This window comes from Eptatretus burgeri, chromosome 11, assembly GCF_056783735.1.
Source record: "Eptatretus burgeri isolate ZD-2024b chromosome 11, Ebu_testis_v1, whole genome shotgun sequence".
Classification (NCBI taxonomy): domain Eukaryota; kingdom Metazoa; phylum Chordata; class Myxini; order Myxiniformes; family Myxinidae; genus Eptatretus; species Eptatretus burgeri.
In genome coordinates this window covers 31,276,830-31,297,847 of record NC_140971.1, presented here as the reverse complement: position 1 = coordinate 31,297,847, position 21,018 = coordinate 31,276,830, and the positions used below count along the sequence as shown (strand labels likewise).

The 21,018-nt window shown below is 47.3% G+C and overlaps 1 protein-coding gene across 10 annotated transcripts in view; it reads right to left on the bottom strand.

Moving 5' to 3' along the window:
* LOC147016769 (uncharacterized) overlaps window positions 1-21,018 on the bottom strand; it is a 452,599-nt gene that overhangs the window by 88,716 nt on the left and 342,865 nt on the right. Inside the window, exon 1 of one of the 10 annotated variants that reach the window (XR_015049177.1) lies at window positions 8,858-9,241. The exons of the other annotated variants lie outside the window; for them this stretch is intronic. The gene's annotated coding sequence lies outside the window, so the exon portion shown is untranslated. Of the gene's footprint in view, window positions 1-8,857; window positions 9,242-21,018 lie in introns of those variants that run through there. 10 annotated transcript variants of the gene reach the window in all.

The window sequence follows — 21,018 nt, the reverse complement described above, 5'->3', positions numbered from 1 at the left end:
CCTTGATCCCCTACCCTCCCCTCCCTCCTCGCTCTTCCCCTCCCCTCCCTCCTCGCTCTTCCCCCTCCCCTCCCTCCTCCCCTCCCCAACCTCTCTCTCTCCTCCCCCTCCGTCCTTTCTCTCTTCCCCTCCGTCCTCTCTCTCTTCCCCTCCGTCCTCTCTCTCTCTTCCCCTCCGTCCTCTCTCTCTTCCCCTCCGTCCTCTCTCTCTCTCTCTTCCCCTCCGTCCTCTCTCTCTCTCTTCCCCTCCGTCCTCTCTCTCTCTCTCTTCCCCTCCGTCCTCTCTCTCTCTCTCTTCCCCTCCGTCCTCTCTCTCTCTCTCTTCCCCTCCGTCCTCTCTCTCTCTCTTCCCCTCCGTCCTCTCTCTCTCTCTCTTCCCCTCCGTCCTCTCTCTCTTCCCCTCCGTCCTCTCTCTCTCTCTTCCCCTCCGTCCTCTCTCTCTCTCTCTTCCCCTCCGTCCTCTCTCTCTCTCTTCCCCTCCGTCCTCTCTCTCCTACCCCCTCTCTCTCTCTCCTCCCGTCCCTCCTCTCACTCCTCCCTCTCACCAGGGCCAGATTTACCATGTGGGGGGCCATGGGCACAATGATTGTGGGGGGCCCCCAAATTTGGAGATTAATCAACAACTTAAATTATAACTGCTTTTTCATCAACAACTGAACTTGTATCTATAGATTTGGCAGATCCTGATCAGGAATGATTTGGCAAATATGTTCACAAATTACAATTAAATCTGACAATACAACAAGATGGACGGATTGTTATTGATATGGCTGATGACTTATCTCTGAGCTCATTCTAAAATCAAATCACAAAAATGCTGTTACTAGAAGAGTAAGAGATAGAGATGGACCAATATAAGAAAATAACAAACGACGCACTGTCATTAATCATACTACGAACTTCGACTAAAAATCTTCTAACTTCTAAAAACCCTCTGGGTAAGAGAAATCTGAAATGGTGATTAATAGCCGACTTCCAGTGACCGCAAATATACGGCAGTGTCATCCACATCAATGAACATACACACGTTGCCTGAATCGATGGACAAGCTTCCTGCGCGACTTCGCGGCAGCGAACTCAGATATGATACTGTCAACCTGCATGGAATTGAGCACATCGGATTTGGTTGAAATGATGGTCAGATTGACCAGTCTCTGTTGCCCCATCGTGGAGCGAAGATGGTTCTTGATAAGCTTGAGTTTCGAAACGAGGGCTCCCCCGGAGCAGTTCGACACCATCAGTGAGAGGTAAATCCGAAGCAGCACTTCCACGTTTGGGAAAGTATCGGTGAGTTTTCACTCGATGAGAAAACTGTACATCTCGAGTTCAGTGCGGCCCGAGTCTGGCTCTGACTCCTTCATCATGGCTGGAAACTGAATCATTTCTTATGTGAGGTCAGGTGATAGATCTTCCCGATACAGCTCGACGAGCTTCGAGCATGACTCTCGAATCTGCTCCACTTCGAGTTGAACAAGAGCACGCAGGAATCCAAATCTGTCGCTCATCTCGCTGTAAGCGTTTGTACGCAGTTCCAACTGCGAAAGCAGTACGTCGATCACTGCAACATATCCACTGATGTGAAAGGACGCCTTGGCGTCTCGTTCTACTTCTGGAGTGTGTCCGTAGTCCAAGGGAGCGAGGCGGACATTACGCTTTCATCTACGCGATCGGCGAGTGAATTCCTCCGTACCTGAGTGCTCCACTCCGTCAACAACGAATGTATCAAACTGATCGCGTAATGACTGCACGAAGCTCGCCAGTGATTTGAGGAGCTGCACGGCTGTGTTGAGATCGGTAGCTTGTGACAAGGGTTTTACTCGTACGATCAAATCTACCAAGTACAGTAGACCAGAAACCAGCATAGAAACCTATGTTGAGCGTGCACATCGTTTGGTGAAGTGTCTCGGCGATGTTTCTTGTTTCACTATTCAATTGTTCATCGTTTGCGATTTCATTGAGGACATCCATGATTTCGCTGTAACCAGCGAGTGTCGCTGAGGCGCTTTGGTACTTGCAGACCTTTGGCTTTCAGGGCATCAAATAATCTGCCATAGCGTGACGTGGAAGCTGTAAAAAATATATGCACTTGTTCCACGAATTCAAAGAATGCTGCTGCAGGTCTACAAAATCCCACGGCCGACTGACCGACTAAGTTCAGTGAGTGCGTCACGCATGGCACAAATATTGCGAGAGGGTTCTCCTGTTGGATCATTCCCTGCATCCCGTTGTATCGGCCACTCATATTAGATGCGTTATCGTAAGACTCTCCTCGGCAGTTAGCGATGTCCAATCCAGTGGCTTTCAAAAAATCCAGTAATGCCGTCGCTTGCTGAAGTCCAGTGTGTCCTGTGTTGCTCAGAAAGGTCATGAAACGCTCCACTGGAGCCTCGTTCTCGATGTATCGAAGAATAACTGTGAGCTGGTCGATGTGGCTTATGTCAGGAGTAGAATCCACTGACACAGAGAAGTATTTTGCCTCTTTCACACAAGCGATGATGTTATCTGTAACAGATTTTCCGATGATGGAAACTAACTCTTCACAAGTCGTATATGATAAGTAGTTGGTGTGGCCACCACCTTGGTTGGCATATTTCTGAATGTGCTGCGCCAAAAATGGATTCCGTAAGTAATTCCATTAAACCAAGGTGGTTACCATTCGTCCGTGACCCAACAATTTCATCCGATCCACGGAACGCCAGACCATGCTCAGCGAGAAACGATATCACGCTCACACTTCGTTTCAGCACCTCCCTCCAATAGGACGCAATCTCACTCACCTGTTTGACGAGTTCAGTGTCCACACGACCTGCGGATGTTGCTCTGTCTGACAAGCGGATGATATTCGCACAATAAACATGTGAACGCTCATGCACCTTGATAGAACGACTGGCATGCTTCCAATCATTGAATCCTTCCCCGCCCAGGGCAGTAGCGCCTCCAAAGAGCTTGCAAACGATGCAGTGCAGTTTTCCGGTTGATGTGGAGAAGCAAAGCCAGGACCTTTTCACGGACTCTCTGTTTTGTAGTCTACGGTAAAAAAAGATTCTTGGAGCAGCAGTGTTTCCAACCTTCAACAAACTGTATGGATGAATCAAAGGGACCAGTCGAATTCTGCAGGGGCTCCAAATCTCGTGATGACCAGAAGTCGATCATCTCTGGCGACGGTCGCTCAGGAGGCCAACATCCAATGTCATTAGCAAAGCCAGGTCCACGATCAGTCAGTATATCTCACACTTCTTCATGTGATGCATGTTTTCATCGGTGGAACCTTCCGAGATGTTGGGCGAATCTTGACGCGGGGGTTGAGTTGCCAAATCCGCTTGTTCTGTCTCTGTTGGTGTTCCAGCCTCTGTCATGGACGAATCGCCTGTTTGTGCAGGAGTGAAAAACTGAGATTTTCCGGGTCTTGTCGACGACGGCCTTGTGTCTTTCATCTTTTTCCTTGGAACGTTTCCGCTTTTCAGCACCACAGTCATATTTCCGTGGAGCCCTGGATTTGTGCCTGTCGTCACCAAAGCCGCTCATTGTGGTTTCTGCAGCTGGTATGCACCGAGCAACCGAGATATTGTCAGAGTGCACTTGGGACGTACCAGAATCACGAACAAGAAGAATTGAAAAGTAGGTTCTGGTAACCAAAGGTAAGCCCGCTAATACGGAGGATAACGATGAACAGCGGATCCAGGAAAATATCGTGATCAAACTAAATAAGAACAGAGTTCAATTTGTTCGACCACTTTATTAGCGTGGAACGACAATAATCAAACAAGTATTGAACAGGTTGAAACACTCACAACATCCCTGGCTCCGGCTCAGGCTGCGCATGCGCACTGGCACAGGGGACCGTCGATATGTAGAAGTACCGTAAAGTACAATGTTCTCTATCTCCCTCCGAGTCTTTATTATGTTAATAGATAAAGGCTGAGAAAATATTAAGTTTAATGAATGAACAAAAGTTTATATCGCCCATCGTGTGACTATTCCATGGAGTAGTCCTTGTGCCAGGCAGGCACGCTGGTCGCTCTGGTGGATCGGCGTTGACCTATTGCTGGTGCTGGTGGTGTCACATCGGGCCCCAGTGGGGATGGGGCTCTCGGGGTTTCAGGGGCCGATGGTGGCGTCTGAAGGATCGCGCGCCTCGGTGTTCCTCGTCCTGGTGCTGCTGGCGTGTCTGAAACGGGTGTCGTCTTGCGCCGGGGTGTGCATACTGACGTCAGTGCCGGCGTGGGCCCCGTTGGCGTCGCAGATGTCACGGGTTCGCTGTCGAGGTCAGGCAGTTGCGGTGTTACAACGGGTGCAGGTACAGGTACAGTGATGCGGGTTGCCAGATCATCATAGATAGACCGGGGTGGCAGCTGGTCATTGCGAACTGGGCTAAACTTGCGCAGGAATTTCCTGTTCCGAAGTGCGATTCTGCCCGGGCCGTCGATCTTGATCACGTATTGGTCGTGTTGGCGTACCTCCACGATACTGCCTGTCTTGTCCCATTTTTTTGGGTGGAATCCTGTCTGGTTCTGTACGCGGACTAGGTCCCCTACAGCAAGTGGCGGAAGGCGTTTGGTGTGTTCTGCCCAGGTGTCGGCTGTGCGGATATGACGTTTGCGGAGGGCCTCCTCCCTCGCTTTCAGGGTCTCATGCCAAGTGTCGTGCGGTCTGTACTTCCCGGGGATAATTGGGATGAAATCGCGTATCGGGCGGCCGAAGACACACATTGCCGGGGAGATCTTCGTGTCAGGGTCAGGCGTGTTACGATATTGTAGTATCGCTCTCTGCACAGCGTCAGTGTCAAGTTCTCCCTGCGGGCTGGTGTTGTCCGTGATAAGTCGTTTCATTGTCTTAACTCCAATCTCCGCGCGACAGTTGCTGTGAGGGAAGGCCACCGATGACAAGCGGTGGTGTACGCCCCATCTGTGCAGGAATGACCTGGTCTCAGTGGAGGTGAACTCCGGTCCCCCATCCGACGCGAGCTCTTCTGGTGTCCCGTACGTCACGAAGGCGCGACGTAAGTGGTTTATGAGTCCGGCGGCGCCACCCGTCGACTTTGAGATGATCGGCCAGTTTGAGTATCTGTCCACCGTCACAAGGTAGTGTGCACCCCTGTGTACAAAGAAGTCCGAGCACACTGCCTGAAAGGGGTAAACGACCGGAATAGGTGGAGTTGGTGGCGCTCCAGGCTGTGATGGTGCCATCCGGTGGCAGTGTTCGCAGTTTTTCCGAGTGGCGCTGATGTCGGCCGACATGCCTGGCCAGAATACAGAGGATTCTGCGCGGGCGGTCATCATTGATATGCCCTGGTGGGCAGCATGTAGGGCGCTCAGCACATCGCCGCGGAGTGAGGGTGGTATGACTACTCGGTCCTTGTATAGGATCACTCCATCTGTCGATGTAATGTTCTCGCGGTACTGGTGATAGTCGCGAATTGTCTCTGGCATCTCGATTTTTGAGTCGGGGATGCTGTTCATTGTCATTCCCTCCAATATGTGCATATCGCCATCGCTGCTGGTGGCTTCCCTGACGCGATCCCATGTTACTGATCGCAATGATTCGAGGCCTGCGGCACACCATGCCAGGTTGTCCTCCTCGACGTCGTCGTCATACTCCGGCTCAGTTTGGCGTAGGAGGGACAGGACGTCGGTGTGCGTGCTTGGTTGGAGGTGGGTCGCTATGGTGGCATTGTCATCTGGAAGGTTCATGAGTGGAGGTCGCGTGGTGCCAACCGGCCTGCGCGACATGGCATCTGCCGCCTTGTTCTTCATGCCCGGGATATGTATGATGCGGAAGCGATAACGCAGGGTCTTCTCCTTGAGGTTCCTGAGGCGGGGGTTGGGTATGTCGTCAAGTGCTCTGGCCGAAAGGAGTTTCAGCAGTGGTTTGTGGTCTACCGCAACGATCAGGTTCTCGCAGCCCAGTACGAAGTAGCGCGCCTTGTCCAAGGCGTCCGCGACTGCGAGAGCCTCGCTCTCTATGGGCGCGTATCTGGATTCTGCCGCGTGTGTAAATCTGCTGCCGACCAGGGTTATTTTCCATCCATCAGTGCAGCAGAATGGTCTAACTGGCACGCATCGGCAGTGCTTTTGAAGCAACCAGAATCCGATTCCCTCCTTCGACCAGTCCGTGGCGATGCATGTTGGCTTAGTTTTGTCAAATATGCGGACACCGTGTTCGATTTCTTGTACGATCATGTCTTTCGACTCACGGAATATGTCCTCTAACTCCATGGACCACTGGAAGCGTTCTCCACTTTTCAGGAGCTTCCGGAATGGCTGCATTCGTTCGGCCATACTAAAGGCGTATGCCACCTGGTTGACAAGCCCGAACCACGATCTGACGTCGGTGATGTTATGCGGTTGTGGGAAATCGTGGATTGCTTCCAGGTAGCGGCTGCACGGTCGCACGTCGGTCATGGTGATGGTGAAGCCCGCGAAGTCCACCGTGGGTGCGCTGAAGACAAACTTCTCCGGGTTGAGGATGATTCCATTCCGGCCGCATATATCCAGCCATTGGACCGCCTGGAAGTAGCTCCCCTCAATCGTGTCTGACCATAGTAGCGTGTCATCTACGCACTTGGTCTTGTTACCAATGTCCGCGACGATCTCATCGTATCGTCGTGAGTAACCGTCCCCCGATGCCATATACCCTTGTGGGGCAGATAGGTACCGGTAGCGCCCCCATGGAGTGATGAAGGTCGTCTTGTGGCGGTCGTCCTCGTGTCGGCGGACGCTATGGTAACCGTTCCATGCGTCGAATACTGTCTTGCGCTTCCCGTTAGGTACGCGTCTCGCCTGGTGGAACGGGGATTGGGTGTGGTGGGTCTCGCGGAACGCATGCTTGTTCAAGGCCTGAAAGTCGACGGTGCGTCGCGGCTTGCCATTCTTTTTCGCGCAAATTACCATGCGGTGACACCATGTCACCGGCGTGCCGACGGGTACTTCCTCCAACATGCCGAGCCGAACGTCCTGGTCGAGGCCTGCTTTTACCTCATCTTGCCAATGTATGGCCACGGAGATGGGAGTGTGATGGGCAACCGGTGTCGCGTTCTCACTGAGCATAAGACGTAGTGGCGGGCCGGTCATTCTGGGTAGTGGCTGGTGTGGGCACGTGTTGAATGTGCTCTGAGCATACATCCTGAGTAAATGTGACTGTAGTGCCTCTCTGTTGGCCTCGGTCGCCGGCATGGGGAGTGCGGTCGGCTTGGTCGGCGGCTCCGCGCGTCGCGGGCAGTCGCACAATTCCGAGGTCGTCAGATTCACCTCTCCGAGTGTCGGGAATCTGTCCGAGATCATTCCCAGGTCCATGCAGGCCACGCGGGAGAGGAATATGCGGTCTGAAGAGTCCGTCACGAACGCGATTTGGCGCGTCTCCAATCTCTGAGCGTCGTCACTGTTACCGGCGAATCTGACTACCACGGCTCCGAGGATACGAATTCCTCTGTTGTTTGCGGCCTTCATGGTCATGGATACAGGTATGAGGTCCTCGGTACTCAGGCCCATTTGTTGGACGACTTTAATGCCGATCAGGCAGCTCTGGCACCCCGTGTCTGCCATAGCGGGTAGGGTTACCGCGCGGGTGTGTTTCAGGAGGTTAAAACCCAGCGCTTTGTAATCCTCGCGCTTGTTGGTGAGAGTGAGGTTGACGTATGGCTGCGGGTCGGATATGCGTTTCATCCACTTATCGCACATATCATCGTACAGGTGGTGAGCGAGGGAAAGCGCGCGCATTTCGTCCTCTGTGCTGGGCATGGTGACCGTGCATAGCTCGACGAAGGCTGCCGTCTGCTCGTCGTACATCCCGTCGGTCTCCTTAATGGGGGTCTTGCCGATCGGCCGCCCAGGCACGCCTTGTCGAGGTGATTCTGGCGGCCACACTTCCGGCACTTTTTACCGTATCCTGGGCACTCGGCGCGTCTGGCGCGCCATTGAGGCGTTTTGCCGTGGCCCACCTCGCCGCAGTAGATGCATACTCCTTCGGGCTTGGCCTTCCGTTTTTCCGGCCTGGCTCCTACTCTGGCGCAGACGTCCTGTCGCTTTCCCCGCCGATACGAACTACTGATCGCGTCCGTGCTCTGAGTGTCAAGCAGGCGCGATGCCGAGCGTTTTCCAGACTCTTTGGCCTTGATATACTCTATCATGTCCTTTAATGGCATGTCCTGGTTCTTCTCACTGAGTAGGTCAAGTTGTATTGCTTGGTCCGCGATGCCACGGGCAACCACGTTGCGCAATATCTCTTCCGTGAAGTCGTTGACCTGATCGCACCCCGCCTTGGCGCACTTCATTTCATACTTGCACGTGTCCGCCTGCCCCTTGATGCGGGCGTGGAACGACCGGACGGGCTCCTCGTGTCCCTGCCGCATGTTAGACAGGGCCACTCGAGCTACCATCGTGTTCTCCGTCCGGACGGCGAGCGCCTTCATGGCGGCGAGGACGTCTTCTTCATCGCTGCCCACGAGGCTCCTACCCGCCGCGCGAGTGAGGTCCTTTCTCAGCTCCTCCTCACAGCACTCCAGTAGCTGCGTGACTATGTCAGGTCCGCCAAGCTTAGTACCTGTTATGAAGTACGACCAGGCCTCGCCCGTTCCGGCCAGTGCTATGGAGGGACGCTTGAGTTTATCCATCTTGGCATTCGAGCTCGCCGCCCTGGGGGCGGCGACGTGCACAGTGGCGTGTATACTCAACATGGCCGCCACCACTGCCGCCTCTGTGTGTGTAGCCATATAGTGACAACCCTCGTTCGGGCACTCTGCTTCCACCGGCGCCATAGGAACAGTTATTCTGGAGTAAACGTTCTATTTTCGGTGATGCACACGTGTGTACAGTGTCCTGGGGGCGAAGATTGGGTACAGGACCCGAGAAATCCAAACTCACTGTCGACGTTCTCGTGGTCCGTTTTCACCCAGTCGTGTCCTCCTCAGCACCGACGATCCTTACTCGACTGCATCAAGTTGTTTGATTATAAATAAGAACAGAGTTCAATTTGTTCGACCACTTTATTAGCGTGGAACGACAATAATCAAACAAGTATTGAACAGGTTGAAACACCCACAACATCCCTGGCTCCGGCTCAGGCTGCGCATGCGCACTGGCACAGGGGACCGTCGATATGTAGAAGTACCGTAAAGTACAATGTTCTCTACAAACGTTTTGGATGAGACGAGACACCGAAGCTCCCTTTCTACACAATGTTTATTAATATAATAGCACGAATAACGAAAGTCTCGCTCAGCGAGCAAAGACAAAATGGCGACGGTTCACTTGCACCAACCGACAAGAAACCGGAAGCTGTTACCATATCCGGTGGGATATCACCATATCCGGTGGGAAAACGCCAAGAAAGTAAGAATTACAGGCTTGCACTACACCGACATGGTATTCAGAAATTGCATGAAACTTTAATGGGCACAAGAGTACCACCAAACGTTCATACATATGGTGAAACAGCAAAGACTTTCGAACAAGCATGTTTCACACACCTGGAACATAGAAAGTCACACCGTGTTGCTGTGCTGTGCGTGCCAGTAAGCAGGGTACTGACAGCATTCACTGCCAGCCGCAGTTTCAGTGTGTACAATACTACCCCTGCCGGCCGTGTGCTGTGCTGGCCTGGCCGAGTTTTACCACGTCGACTTTCACCTTTTCACCTCTCCTCTGGCTGGACCTCTGTATTCCGTCTGTGCTTGCTGGGCTCTGGCGGGCAGTGCCGTAGTTAGTTGGTCACGCTCCACCATCTGAAGCATCGATGATCGATCCAAAAAAAGATCCGAATGCGGGCCCCCAAAGCCCGAGGCTTGCCCCAGGAATTTTTGACCATGTTGGAGCCGTTCTGTGGACCGTGGAAGAAACGGCTTGAAAAAGCCAAAGCTTGAAAAGGACTCTCACAATGACAGACAATTTTGAAAAGATATACTTACAAAGAGTTCACAATCTTCATTCACCGACAATAAAACTTTAGAAGCACATTTTCAAGGGATTTTCAAAATGTCATCGAAATTGTGGGGGGCCCCGAAATGTGGGGGGGGGCGGGGCCATGGCCCCACCTGGCCACCGCTAAATCCGGTAGTGCCTCTCACCCCCCTCTCTCTCTCACCCCTCCCCCTCTCTCTCTCACCCCTCCCACTCTCTTTCGAACCCACCCCTCTCTTTCTCTCCCCCCCCCGCTCTTGAACCCACCCTCTCTTTCTCTCTCTCCCCCTCTCTAACCCACCCCTCTCTTTCTCTCCCCCCTCTCTTTCTCTCTCTCCCTCTCTAACACACCCCTCTTTTTCTCTCCCCCCTTTTAGTATTACTGTCAGCGAAGTGACGTGTGGTATTTGCTCGTGTAATGTATATATATATATATATATATATATATATATATATATATATATATATATATATATATATATATATATATATATATATATATATATATATATATATATATATATATATATATATATATATATATATATATATATATATATATATATATATATCTATATATCTATATATCTATATATCTATATATCTATATATGTATATATATATAAATATATATATATATATATATATATATATTTATATATTTATCGATATATATATATATATATATATATATATATATATATATATATATATATATATATATATATTTTGTTGCGGATTCGCGCCCGCCGGCGTGCGAACGGCCACGTAACTCGAATCGCGGCACGTCGCCCACCGGACGGACAATCCCGTCGTGACCCTCTCGGACTAACGCCGGGAACTAGTCACGGGTGGACCTTTCGGTCTCACCACGATCGTGCCAATCGGCCCCCCGCGTGGGATAGGGTTGCTCGCCAAATTCGACCTACCTAAGTACCCACACGGAGGGGAGACCGGGCGATCGCACCTCGCCGCAGGTCGACTTCGGACACGGGCCACTTTAAGCGACCCGTTCCGTACTATCGGGATAACCGAGCGGTGTTATCGTCAACCTGGACGGTTCGATTAATTATCGGGCGTTTTAGCCCACGACCAACCCTTTACGTGAAGTAAGATGGAGATTCAATAAAGGAAAAGACGAAGCGAAACGGGAGAAACAGTTCAACATAGAGCACATTTATTTCGCGGCAAACGGAAAGCACACATATACAATTATACACCAAAAGCAAATGTAAAAGAAGAAGAAACACACAATAATGCACAAAAAGCAAATGTAAAAGCAAAACACAATGCAGAGCTAACCGACTACCGAGCACACGGCAACACTTATACAGTTTTACTTCACAGACGGCGCCGACAACACATATACTCAAAGCAAAAGAAAAAGGGACCACCCTCCACTATGAGGGGGGCAGACGGGCCTGGGGCCGAGACCGCGTCGAGCCTACCCGTCTGGTGATGAGCTGCAAAATGGCGGTGGCGCCCCGACTCCGCGGGCCTCGCAGACAGTGTCTGGTAGGGGGTGGAAACGGGGCCCCCTTCTCGCACTATCTCAGCGCGGGGGGAAACAGGAGGGGGTTGTTGATGCTCGGGGGAAGGAGGAATCTCCCTGGCTCGGGTCCCGCGACGAGCGTCTCCACCACGACCTCGGTCGCGTTGCCGGCCTCTCCTCTCCGCAGCTCCCCGACTCTGACACGAGCACCCCCTCGACTGCCTTCGCCGCCGCCACCTCTCCAACTCTCCACAGCTCCGTCCAACTGCCTTCTCCGACTCCTCTTTTGACTCGCTCTTCCCAACTCAACTCCGAACTGACTGTTTGGCGAGCGAACGCGGCCCTTTATAGCCCCCCGGGGCTTCGCTCCTTCACCTTCGACCCTTTACCTCTGACCCTTCACCTCCGGCTGGCTCCCCATTGGACAGAGGAAAAGTGGGCGTGAATGCTTTTTGATCCATGAATCTGCATATAGCGATATTACTCCGACGCACCTGGAGGAGGGGCCAAATCGCCCCATGCTCACTGATAGGACGGAACAGAAGTGGGCGTGAGTCGTTTTTGATCCGATTTCTCGGAAAGGCCGGCGCCTTTGCACCCGCTGCTCGGTGCGCGCCCTGCACGAGTCCAGGATTGGCGTCCACAAGCGGCGCGGAAATGGCGGTGATGCGATGGTTGCGAGAGCGAGATGTGACGGCAAGGGTCGTGGCTGTTGTTGTGAAGCGGCGTTGCGGCTGGTGGTTGTTGTGTGATGGCTGTTGAGACGTGGTTGGTGGTGGTTGTGATGGTAGTAATGGCGGCTGGTCCAAAATAAAGATAGTAAAAGAAAAACGGCTATCTCGAGGGGTCGCAGCCCAAATGAATGACATTTATTCCCTCTAAACAACGGGTTTGGACTAACTACACATATACTTACAGAGATATCTCACCTAAGGGACCTGAATGGTGGTTTGCGAATTTCATCAACCACAACAATATATATATATATATATATATATATATATATATATATATATATATATATATATCAATATCAATATCCTCTTTTTTTATGTTTGGTGAATCACATTCTTGAGGCTGTTCAATCTCACCCTTCCCTTCAAAGCTTCAAGCAGGCAGTGCACCACCTGCTATTATCACCTAGTTCATTCCTATTTCGGATTATCACCTGACTTGATGATCCTACCTTCTTCTCACCTCGTCTCTACTGCAATGAACTGCTTAAAAACTTGTCACACTGCTCCACTTTCATTGCATTTTACCTTCTATTACCTTGCTCTACCATGAGCCTAAATCTTGCATAAAAAAAATACACTGGTATTTGTTGATGCTTCAAGAGAAACTCATTTGAGGGGCTTTAATGTTACATTTGTGTGTCAAATTGAAAATTCTTAAGAATGTTGAATTCCATCCCAACATTTGCTTGCATCGCTAGCTTGCATATATGCACACGAATATCTGGAGCATCAGCTTTAAGTTATTTGTAACATCATCAGGCCACGTGTTGTGCTCTCTCATTAACTAACTTTCAAACCAAGGCAGAAAATCAATTATTTCTCTATTTACTGACCTTTCGCTACTCTTTTCACCACATACAGGATGAAAAACCCTTAACTTTCCATTCCAGCAAAAATCCCCAAATGGTTCATAAATGTATAAAGTCTAAGTTTCTAATTGGTTAGAATCCTCTTATCAGTCATATTTTCTGCATGTTCATCTCAAAAATGCATTCCAATTTAGTCTAAACTCCAAACGTAATATAAGCATCGGGAGCTCCAACACAAAAACGGGAATCTGTGATAAATGTGAGATAATGTAATATATATGTATATATATATATATATATATATATATATATATATATATATATATATATATATATATATATATATATATATATTGTAACGGCCATGGGTACCAAGTGTATTGTTACGGTTCTTGGAACTGTATGCATATAAACATACAGTTGTTCCGAAGTTAGTTATGCCATTAGTATATGTGCAGATAGATTCCTCCCTTGTGTGTAGTAGGAAAGCAAAGGGGTGCGTTGTGATGTTTTTTTAGTTAGATCAATAAATAATTTTCTCCCCTTTTATTTTATTTCCCCTGTTGTTGGAGTCGCAGTACCTTCCTCTCGCTTGCTACTCTCGTTTGGGCTGGACAAGTGCTTCACCGCCTACTCGCCTAACCAGAGACTCGTTTTTAGAGGCAAAATCTTGCAGTAGTTCCTTCTTGGGAGGGTCCAGACACGCGTGGAGTGGGCAGGCTTGCCGGCCTGGCCGAAACCCTGTCCAGAAAGGGCGGACCCCATGAAGGCCCTGTCCAATCGGGACGGACAATGACGTCAGCTTCGCCAAGGCCCCTCCCCGCCCAGGGAGATCCATAAAGTATGAAGCGATCCTCAGAGTAGGGTTGAGTGGTTGAGTTGGTGGAATGGTCTTGAGTAAGAAAGAAGGAAGGTCGTTGGTTCTTTGGTGGTCAGAGTTCGGTGGGTTCGTTGGCGTTGTTGCTAAGTCTCTACCCACATCTCGCCTCAGCGGCCTGCGCTCTCCACTCAAGCTCCTTCACGGACATGAACTCCACACGTACGGTTGTGGCTGAACAACTCAACCTTTGTCAGGTGCCGCACCATGGAGCATCCCTTCCCCCGAAACTCTCAGGTACCGAGAACTGTGACCTCAGCTCCCTCCCTTCCTGGATGCAAAAGGTCCCCTTTTCTTTTAATTGGGTTTATTTTGTCTGAGTGTGTGTCTGAGTGTGTGGCACCTGTCTTATAAGTAAACTGTATAAGTTCTTTGATTATTGGAATTCTTGCTTTTATTATTTTCACGTTGAGTCTGCTCTGTGTCTGCTTTCGTAAGTTGCTGTAAAAATTGTCACACTACATACATCTCCCTCTCTCCTTTCCCCTGCATAACACACCAATAAACTTGTTCCTGTGCCACATGACTTTCCTCGCCTTCATTAAAATAAATGATGGTAGAAATGTTCCCAGTTAGTTTTTGTCTTTTCCTTCATTGGTCCAGCATGGTTCGGATCTGAGTTTAGCTGGGTCTTTATCCCCGATGATCTGTTCATTCTAGCCGGTATGTCCTTGGCAGTTCCGCTCGGCTGCATCCGATCCGGAGTTGATAGTTGGTACTCTCCCATAGTTGGTAGAGTGATCCGGTTCGGGCAAGGCGTACTGAGGGCGTGGTTCCCCGGTAGTCGAAACCACATGGTTAATTAGGGAAACTGATTACACCTGGCAGGAAGACGCTACGCTACGCGGTTGAGGTATTGGCGTCCGCGGTCGGTTAAGCGACCCGCCGCATCACGGAATTATCCGTGAGCGACAGCCTACAATTCCGGGAGTCTGGTGGGAGATGACGTAACTTCCCCCACCTAGTGGTCGTTCTCGCCACCGGACCCCAGCCCGCAACAGTATTATGAGGGGGTTAATTCCCGTTTCTCCTCGGAAAAGCCGAACCTGGGACCACCGCTCATAATTAACTTCGTGATACGCTGGGTTGCTTGAGAATAAAGAACACCAATCAGTTAACCACGAGTTCCAGTGTCCACCGTCTAATTTTGCCGTTTAACTGGAGGTCATGTGGCTTCCTGAATGGGGAGCGTGCCTTCGGAAAAGCAGCAATGTTATCTTGATTAGATCTTAATTAGGGCGGCCGAGCGTTTTACCACTGGTGCATGCCGACTAATACAGGTCAATTAGTTTGGTAATTACCTCCCAGTCTATCTAGGTTCGGACAATGCTGAATCAATGGAAGGAAAGGACAAGCACGTACAGGTTGGAACGTCAACAAGAAATGTATTAAGAAGGAAAAAAAAAACTTTTGATTTCCTTGTGGTGAAAACAAGTAAATTCAAATCAATCAAAATAATCACAAGCAAATAAACCAGAGAGTTGGTGTCAAAGCCACCCAATGCTCGCCTGTTTATACATTTATCGTTTTTAAAAGACTAGTCTAATAATATTTTTTATAAAGCATTGCAGTGGTCTGATCCAAATAATTTTAAAGCAATATATGTATTTGTATATTGTAATCAGTAAAAAATAGTGTGGTGGATAAAAACATTAGAAAGGAAATAACTTGCACCAAAAACTTTAACATTTTCACGCTCACGCTGACGCCGGGGTATCGCTATAGCTCTCTGTTCTAAGAACAGGCGAGCTAAAAATTAATCGGGCATTGATAGAAGAAGAGACAAAGAGCAGATGCTTATCACTATGCCTTGCCCACCAATTAAACATGAGACAAGGGTACCCAGCAGATCATTCAGTGGGGGAAGAGAAATCCAGTCTCGCTCACCAAATAGAAGTCGTCGTACGTCAAATAAAAGGTCCCGAAATGTGAGCATGCCTTGAACCGTTGCCAGCACCCTGCCTTGCCATGCACCCACTCACAAACAGGCTTGAACGCCAATCGACACCATGTCATCACCCCCAGGAAACAGGGACGTCAAGAATCAGGTACGCCAAGTGCAGGTCTCGAGCAGAACCAGCATAAACAGTCCAAACATCACCCACTGTCAGTTGCCACTAGGAGCCACAACCAATGGACAGATGTTCGGAGCTGTGAGAAGCTGAAAGGCTGCAAGGCCGTCACCAACTCTCACAAACTCAACTGTCGCCAGCTCACCAATCGTCTGACTGGAACTGACTGGAGCACCGTCTGACTGGAACTTACCGGCTGAAAAAGGCCGTCACTCAGCTGTCACCAACTGACACAAACTGTCGCAAAACTCTCAAAGCTATCGCAACCACAACCAGCTATCGCCAACTGAATGAAAACAAACAGTCCTCTCGTCCTCTTTATAGGCGGCCAGGCTGAGCGGAGCCTCAAGCAGACCAGCCAAATCCACCTTGCTTATTGGCACATCGTTGCACATGACAACTCCCCCATCTCACGTTTATTCCTGGCCCACGATGACATGTTTGTGGTGCTGGACGAACGGCAGAAAGCAGCCATTTGTCAGAATTACCAAGCAAAAATGTGAAGCACTCATAAAATGTCAACAACAAGTATCACCTCAATATTCAGCCCGATATGAAAAAGAGTCAGCGTCCATAGAGCTGCTGAACGGGGTGTCAAACTTCGATGGAAAGAGGTCGGTGTCAACGTCGATGGAAAAAGGTGGGTATGTGGGTGAGCCTCCGTTGGGCTAACGGCTATCTCATGTGCATGAATGTGTCTGTGGGAAAGAGAAAAAGGCCATCCCATAAGAGAGGGAATCTATTCTTTACCCTTCTCAACGCATTTAAGTGAGAATCCCACCAGACATGGGGATAGGTCTAACCTGGACATGCATTTAGGGAAATAACTGTCAGAGGACCTAAACGTTTCTAAGCATTTGTCAGATCTGATTCTGAAATCCATAACAATATATATATATATATATATATATATATATATATATATATATATATATTAATAATATTTTGGCACGCCCCTTTTTTTGTTCCACCATCAGATTTTTGTTACTGCATGAAATGAAACAAGCTTTGACATATATAGTAATGATATTATTGTCTTCCTTAAGAGGCCCCTCAAAATTCGTTTTGATGATTATGATAGTTAAACAGTTAAGAAAAACTCCATTTGCAAAATGGGAGGAATTATTGCACAAAAAAGAAATAAAAATGTTTCCCATTTTTTAGAGGACCACTAAGATGAGTTCGGCTCATAGAATCATGCTCCATTTGGGGAGAAAACAGTTGAGTTCATACCTGACTAATTTGCACTTTCCATGTGCCGTAGTTTCTTCACAAAACCATGACTTTCTGATTAAGTACAAAGTATTTCTTTGCTTTTTTTATACATGGTTGCCGTTTTGAAATTTTCATCGACCGATACCCGCTGCCCAGCCGGACCAACTGCCAACAAAGTATCGCCCGATCAGTTATGGTTAAACCCAAAATCATGATCATCGTTTTAGTGTGGAGGTGAGTACTGACAGTGTACTTGGGTCTTTTCCGGGTGGGTGCGGGATTGAGCACGTGCACATAAAAATCTCGGGTCTCCGCATAGTGGTGTACAGGCTTAAGTCATACTTCTGTTTACTACCGTAGAAAATCACAGAACCATCCGATCGACATGCTGTTAACAGTTTCAGAATCAGCTAAATTCTACAACATATGAATATGTAGACGAAACTGATCCAGCCAGCTAAAATCTACAAGATATGAATATGTAGACGAAACTGATCTGGCCTTTTGGATCACTTTAAAGTAGGGTGCCCTGTAATTTTAATGCGCTCTATGAATCATCTGGAACTCACAAATGGTACACGTTGTGTAGTCACTAAACTATGTGGTAATGTCATCGAAGTAGAGCTACTGCGGGACAGTCGAAAGGGAAAACCTGAATGATAATCAATGGATAAAAATGATATAATATATTGTTTAAAAAAATATTCATGCTATCTGTCTTTTACCATCTGTTGCCAGTGACGCCCGTCGAAGACGGGCACCTTTACTAGTATATATATATATATATATATATATATATATATATATATATATATATATATATATATATATATATATATATATATATACACACTGCAATTTGTGAGTAGCTGAATGCTGAGTCCTGCACGGTAAATATTTTGCAGCATAGACATTTTTTCAATGTCTACACTTCAAAATAATTTTGTTTCAAAACTATTTTGAAGCATAGACAGTGAAATTATCATTGAAATCAACATAGACAGTAAAACCAAGCTATTGAATTCTTTCAAATCCCCTTCAATTTCTGATTGATGAATAGCAAAGTATGTTTAAAAAAACAAAATTTATGACATTATTTTTCAGAACTTTGTCCTCAAATGAATGATTGACATTCCAAGACTAGACACAAAAGCCCAATAATCAGCAAAGTCTGGCTATTGTCCAAAACGAGCTTTTTCCAGTTTCTCGAACATAACTGATTCAAAAGCAATAAAAAACAACATTACACCAGGAAGGTTTTGACCTGGAATGTTCAGGTTGATCCTGAATGTCATTGAAGAAAGCTCCACATTTTATCACATGACAAAAGCTTATTGAGACAGAGATGATCGAAACAGATACCCACGTGTGTGATCATGACTGCTGCATTACCCAAATGGACAGCTGTCTGGATGATGGTGCTTCAGATAAACACTCATTCTATGATTGTCTAAAGCATCATCCCTTCATCTGATTTATCACATGATACATTGATGAATATGGAATCAAACTGGTGACCATGGCATTGGATTTTAAAGCAAAATGGCCTGAAAAAAACCCCCTTCATCTCTGCTGTGATTTGTCACCTTCAATATATAAAGCATGCATTTTATCACATCCATTTCAGAACATAAAATGATCAGACTATGAGGGGCTTTCAAAAAGATCTACGAACAAGATACACAATAGTCTGACTTGATGAAGTTTTAAAATCCTTTTCGATATGTAGATATATATGATTAGTAAGAAAACTATTTCCTTCCTAACAAGATAATTATATATAGTTATGGATTGAGAATTAGAATACTTTGGCTTTTATCGGTCTATTGTGAGTATCTCGTTCATGGAACATTTCTCATTTGTCTTTTTGTACTATGTACCATGGTTTTGGGGTGACTTCAGATGTGATCTGTTTGAGAGATGTTAATCTGTGCTTGCGGCTGTACTTCAACGAAAGGAAATGCATGTGAGGTGGAGCTGAGACTAAAAAAGTTCTGAACTATGAGAGATGATCAGCAAGTCTGTCGTCTAATATCATGAACAAGTACATTATAATGAAATGGTGTGAATTTTAGCCTTTTTTTACCTCTACAATTGAAATAAACATTTTCTACATCGTCTTTTACAGCAATTTTCACTTCCCAATTCCTTCTAATTATTAACTCCTTGATAATCCTTGGACTTATTTATGAAATATCATATCAACTGTATTGAACTTCCAGGCTCATCTCTGTTATGGATGTTTAACTGACACAACTGGGGTCCTACATAATAAGGACATAATCGTGAAGTATTTTGGGAGATGAAACAGTTTCATGGGCATTAACACAACTGGAGATATATTTTGATGAAGGATTACTCATAAAAATGCCTGGTGTTGGCTTAATGGCTCGAGTGGTGGGCTTGGGATCCTAGGGTCCTGAGTTCAAACCCTGCTTTTTCTGTTTAATTAATACCAGGTGGGGTTAACTCGGCCTGTCATAATGAGTGCCAGCTTGCTGGTATCCTGTGTAGGAGTGGTGACCCATCCAGGATTGCGCCAATAGCCAACGAGACTCCTAAAGCAGCACCAATGCTCTGCACAGAGTATGGTCCCAATGAATGGATGGATGGATGGATTACTAATATGATTGCCTGCCTTTATTGTTCTTTCATCATTGCAGTGTGCAGGTGCATATGTACACTTATCAGCACATATTTATTGTGTTCCTAAGTATGTCATATATGCCATATCTATAAAATTTTGCAGATGTCTGAAGAGCTGAAAATGAATATATTTGATCTTTAACTTGATAGAAATAAGCATAAAATTGAGGCAATTTGAAGATTTGTGTGTTGTCAATATGATGGGATCTAGACAGCAATAAAAGCTCTCCCTTAGATTTCAGAGGCAGTACTCAGTCATTCCATGTTAATGAAATGCAGCAAACTTCGTTTTCAGATATTTTGTTGTTAACATCTAAATTATTTTCATGAGGGATACTGATAGGGAATTAAAACATGCTTATTCCATATTTCATTGAATAACTAGCAAACGGAGTGTCCTCACAATAAAGGGATGAACAACAATCCAAATTCTACTTCAAAGGAGTATCATTCTTTTTCCGCCATGCCAGTCATACTCGTGATTCAATATAATTATTGCAAATAATTTTCTTTTTCCATCATTATCAAATGTGATTGTTTGTATCTATTTCACCTTCACAATTGGTCAATTCATTTAGGACTGCATCACAAAAGACTGAAATGGAGAATGCATAGCCTAACGATCGGTTAAACCTATCGTTAACTTTAACGATCGATTAATTCCCTCTTAACCTTTGAGCAACACTGTTAAATTCTGTCATTTGCTAATCTATCGTTAAGGAATTTAATGATCGATTAAGCCTAATCGATCATTAAATTTAACGATGCTTTGAGCAACGGGCCCAGAACAATCGCGTCAGTGTAACTACCCACCATGATCTCACTGCAATCCGGTCTCTGAACCTCAGTGAGTGCTGCAATACCGAAGTCCAAACACTTGAGCTGAGATGATAACAGAGACAGTGATCATCTTCTCTTAGGGATAGGACATTCCAGGCACCCACCCAAAGGGACCGCCTCAGGTTAACCCAAGGAGACTGCCATCTTGTGGACGACATCACAGCACCACCCAACACACACTACCGCAATCTGACCCGGGAAGGTTACCCAGTAGTTTTCCTCCTATGATCAAAGATTGGGGGTCCCGAAGGCTTTTCCCCAATCCCATCATCCGTAAGCTGCCTTTTGACGGGCAGCTGCACAGGAGGTATTACCATGGAGTGGGTTTTCAGATTTTTTTGTGCTTTTCGTATGTTTTGCGGAATGAAGGGTTTTACGGTGGCCAGAGTGCAAATCCTGCCACCAACATCCAAATAAGAAGTAACCCAACTGCAGGAG